The sequence below is a fragment of the Penaeus monodon genome, chromosome 17 (assembly GCF_015228065.2).
Source record: "Penaeus monodon isolate SGIC_2016 chromosome 17, NSTDA_Pmon_1, whole genome shotgun sequence".
NCBI classification, from domain to species: domain Eukaryota; kingdom Metazoa; phylum Arthropoda; class Malacostraca; order Decapoda; family Penaeidae; genus Penaeus; species Penaeus monodon.
In genome coordinates this window covers 43,737,843-43,742,842 of record NC_051402.1, presented here as the reverse complement: position 1 = coordinate 43,742,842, position 5,000 = coordinate 43,737,843, and the positions used below count along the sequence as shown (strand labels likewise).

General features: G+C 40.5%; 1 long non-coding RNA gene across 1 annotated transcript in view; it reads right to left on the bottom strand.

Annotated features, from left to right (window-relative positions):
* Positions 1-5,000, bottom strand: part of LOC119583789 — a 9,859-nt gene that overhangs the window by 1,261 nt on the left and 3,598 nt on the right. The window lies entirely within an intron of this gene.

Below are 5,000 nucleotides of genomic sequence, written 5' to 3'. Positions count from 1 at the left end.
TATTATTATTATCATTATTATTATTATCATTTTTATTTTATTATTATTATTATTATTATTATTGTTGTTGTTCCTATTATTATGAATATATTATCATTATTATAATTACCATTAGTAGTTGTAGTAATAGTAGTAGTAGTATAATTGTTATTATTATTATTATTATCATTATTATTATTACTATTTTTATTATTACTATTTTCATTATTATTATTACTATCTTCATCATCATTTTTTTATTATTTGTAGTAGTAGTATTACTATTATTTTATTATTATTACTATTATCATCATTTTTATTATTATTATTATTACTGTTATAATTATCACTATTATTATTATTATTATTATTAGTTATTATTATTATCATTATCATTATTATTGTTATTATTATTATTATCATCATCATCATCATCATCATCATCATCATCATCATCATCATCATCATCATCATCATCATCATCATCATCATCATCATCATCATCATCATCATCATCATCATCATCATTATTACTATCATTATAATCATTATTTTACTGCCACTGTTGTTATTATTGTTGTTATCATCATTAATATAATTAATATTATCAATATTAATATTACTATTATTATCAGTGCTTCATGGTTCAAACAAATAACATTGCTAGACATCAAAGGTCATATAGCATCATGGTGAAGTATTGCGGTGAAACGGGATTAAAGTTCTTTATTTGAACAAAGTGTTAAATTTCAATGGCCATATAGCATTATAAGATAGTATGGTTGTGAAAGGAATAATTGGGGTAGGATTGGGCCTGATAGATGGGGAAGGGGCTACGGATAATGGGCGATTAGATAAAATGGAGCGTATCTAATGCATCCGTAGAAAAAGTTGTCAAATTGAAAAGGTTGGGGATTCTGTGATTCCGTGATTCCGACGGGCTGGGTGAGGGAGTGAGGGGGGTGAGGAAGAGAGGACAAGTAAGGAAAAGCAACGTGTGAGGTTGGTGGCTGGGTTTGGTGGAAAGTATTAGGGTAAGGGTAGAGTTGGGGATTGTGAAGATGCTAGTAGTGTTGTGTGCTTGTTAGGTCTATTAGTGAAAGTTTTATGAGTATTTGATGTTTTGAGGTAGCCTGTTCCAGTCGCGTATGGTACGTGGGAAGAAGGAATGCTTATAAGAGTCTTATGTTGGTGTGGTACGCAAGAAACTTATTGTTGTGCGAGTTTCTTTATGTGTGTGTGTTACGTGTATGTGCTGCTTGTAGGTATTCGTGTTTGTTAATGCAAACTAGGTTGTTTGTGATCTTGTACATGATAGCGAGTTTGTGTGCTTGTCTTTGTGTCTCGAGCAGTTTTTTTATGTGAGTTGCTATGCCTGGTATGCGTGTGTGATTGCGTGCAATAAACCTGGCGACCCTAGTGTTGACCTGTTCGAGCTTCTCAGTGTTGTGCTTAGTGTAGGGGTCCCATACAGCCATGCAGTACTCAAGTGTTGGACGTACAAGTGTTGTAAGCTATGTGTTTAATGTCTGGTGTACAGTTATGGTAGGTTTCTCCTCAGAAACCCCATTGTTCTGTTAGCTTTGTTCGTGATGAAGTCAGTGCTAGTGTTGAAGTTGAGATTGTTAGAGAGGTGTACTCCGAAATATTTGTGATGAGTTGTGATTAGTTGCGTCTCACATGACCGTTTATGCCGAAAGCCTAAACGATGTTGTGAGTCTGTAAGGATGCTGTGGTTATCAATGTGGGTCATGATGTGTTTGTGTATATGTTATTTTTTTTTTTTTTTTTTCCCAAACGATCGATGTGGGGGAGATGGGGCAATACTTCGGGTCTATTCAGTCACCTGTTTAGAAAAGGGATGATATTTGCACAAAGCCACTCTGTAGGTAGGATGCATGAGGCGAGTGATTGGGTAAAGACAGATTGTATGATAAGAGCAAGGGCAGGGGCGCAGGACTTCGGGAGCATGACATGTATGAGGTATGAATGTGTGAGGCGGGTGTAACCAATTTGTAAATGGGCAAGGGCAGTTTTAGAGCGTCTGTCTTGGTGGTATAGGGCTGACAAAGGAGAGATGGAAGGTTCTATGGTTTGCAGTTTGTTGATAGCCAAACCTGACCAGAAAGATTGCCAATGGTTATAAAGAAAAGTTCTGAAGTAGGGGGTAGTCAGTGGCTGTTATGTGTGAAAAGCAGGGGGGGGGGGGTGGACAAGGTGGCAGAGCGTGCCAAGGTATCTGCTTGTTCATTGCTGGGGATCCCGACATGGATGGGTATCCAGCAAAACTTGACTGATTTCTGCCGTGTAGACAGAAAACAGCTGGTATTGTACCTTACCCACTATAGGGTTGATATGGTGTATGAATTGTACGAGTGATTTTGAGTTGCATGAGTAGGTAAAGATGGTGAAGGATGAGGAAGAGATGAAAGGTAGCATATAGTTTTGTTGAAGGGCGCTCGGCTCAAGAAGAAGGGGAAAGGTGTGTGTGAGAAGGAAAGACTACGGCGAAGCCAGTACCCGAGATAGAGTTAGAGCCGTCTGTGTAGACAAGGTGTACTGCAGGAGTGACTAGAGATATGTGCAAGAAAATGTGGGAGGCGGGCAGGTGGGATGTTTGATTTGGGTGGATCAGGAAAAATAGAAGAGACACTACAGGAGGAGGGTATTAGCCAGGGAAAAATTGCGTAGAAAGAGGAAGGGATAGGAGATGAGGAAGGGTTAAATAGGAAAGCAGATCATCCATACGAACAACTTAGCATGGAAAGAAGGTATGAAGAAGGGACTGGGGGACAGCTTGGAGTGAGAAAATTGGTAGAAATGAGCATAGATTGATTCTTAGAGCAAAAGAGCACGACGCCGAGAAAGGGGTGGTAAACCTGAATCAGTATAGGTTCTCAACCGGAGAGGATCGGAAGGCGCTCAGGGCTAAACGGAGACAGGTGAAGTGTGTCAAGATGAGCGAGAAGTGAGGCAGAGACGGAAGAATATATATGACAGCCATAATCAAGGGTGGAGAGGATTTGTGTAATATGGAGATGGAGGAGTGTTTGTGGTGTAAACCCCAGGGTATATGTAAGAGGGTCTGTAAGTGTCGGAGACGATAGCGGGCTTTTTCTTTAACAGAAATTATATGATCTCGCCAAGACAAAAATGACACCCAAGAACTTGCCTGAAGGGCGGAATTGAATGAATCGTTATATAGAAAGAGTGGAGGTTAGAAGCTTAAACATGAACGAGGAAACAAAGATGGAAAAAGTTTTAGAGGTAGAAAATCGAAAGCTGTGATTGGCAGCCCAGAAAAAAAATAATGTTATCGCAGACTGGAGAAGTTGACAGCAGACACAGATGACTAAATCATCTAGGTAAAATGACCGGATACCTGGTGGCAGAGCTGAAACTAATCTGTATACAGCAATGAGAAATAATGTGATGTTAAGCACACTGCCTCGTGGGACCCTTCGAGTAGGGGGGGAAAATGAAGGAATAGAAGAGCCAAATCTGACACGGAAGGTGCGATCAGAAATAAAGAACTTTATGAGAACACCTAGGTTTCCACGTATGCCCTGAGAACATGTAAGTTTCCATGTATACCCAGGGAAGATAATTGTTGAAGATTATGGTGCCACCATGTGGTATATGCCTCTTCTCGATCCAAGAAAACGGCTATTACGGATTCACGGCGTGCAAATGCTGATGTCATTTGAGTCTCGAAATAGCTGTTTCGGACGCGACGAAAACCAAAACTGATTTGGAGAGATAAGGTTATGATATTCTAGGTACCACATTATTCGGATTTTAACCATCCTTTCCAGTAGTTGCATAGGCAGCTTGTAAGTGTTATAGGACGGTAGTCTTGAGGAAGGGTACCGGGTTTGTTAGGTTTTTGGAAAGGTAGTACAAGGGCTTCACACAGTGGGAATGAAAGTTTCCGGTCGCCCACATGTTACTGAATATTGAAAGAAGAAAAGGCAAGGAAGTAGGTGGAAGGCATTGTAACATACGGTACTGTATACCGTCTGGGCCTTCATGAGTGTTGCGGCATGACTGTAATGCATAATAGATTTCAGAAAAAGGGGCATTATAAGATTCTGTAGAGGACAGGGGGAAGGAAATGGGAGTGCGCTAATTGTCTGGTTTTATGAAAGAGAAGAGAGGAGAAAGGTGAGAGCCGCTACTGGCCTGGCACCAGGTTCAGTAGCTACTTAATTTAAAGAGGGTTAGAGAGGAAGGTATTTCGGATATGGAGCACTGGGGCAGGATGTTTACCCGATAGTTTATGAATCCTTCACCAAACTGTATAGACAAGTGTAGAGGAAACAACTTCACCAGCTGTTTGTGAGCACATATTGTATAGCAAAGATGACCTGGTGCTTTTTTTAAATTCTATGAGGGTTATTAATTGACGGGGGGTACCTCTATTGTAACAACAGCTGTTCCAAGCTGCACGTTTCAACCAAAGCTCTTTAGTACAAGCTGAGTTCCACTATGGAACGTACAGGATAATGGTTGTGAAGTACAGAAACATGTCTGATGTGTATGAGAAGGATGGAAAGAAGATCAAGGGTAGAGAGATAGGTAAAGGTATGCTAGTCAGCTCTGCCAAGGCACCAGCGTGGGGGTTGGGGAGCAGGGCATAGGAAGTAGGAGACAGGAGAATAGGAACGTGACCATTATAATGAAGGTGGTCTATAATTGACCAATGGAACTCTAGACGAAGGGTAGGAGAGCGAAAGGAAAGATCAAGGCATGAAAAGGACTGGGTACGCATGTCAAAGTGAGAGGGTATGAAGTTAGGAGGATAAGGACAGTATTTGACAGAAAGTGTTCAATGGAGTAGTAGCGGAGTTACCCCCAAAGACTGTAGCGACAATGGGGAAAGGTGGTTGGAGTTTGAAATTAAGATTTCAAAGGCTAAGAAAGTAAATGGGAAGGGCAAGGGACAAGCAGATCGAAACAATTGTGATATAATGGCGGAGACAAATGCGAATAACTGTGCAAGGGATACCGGAAGAGGGATA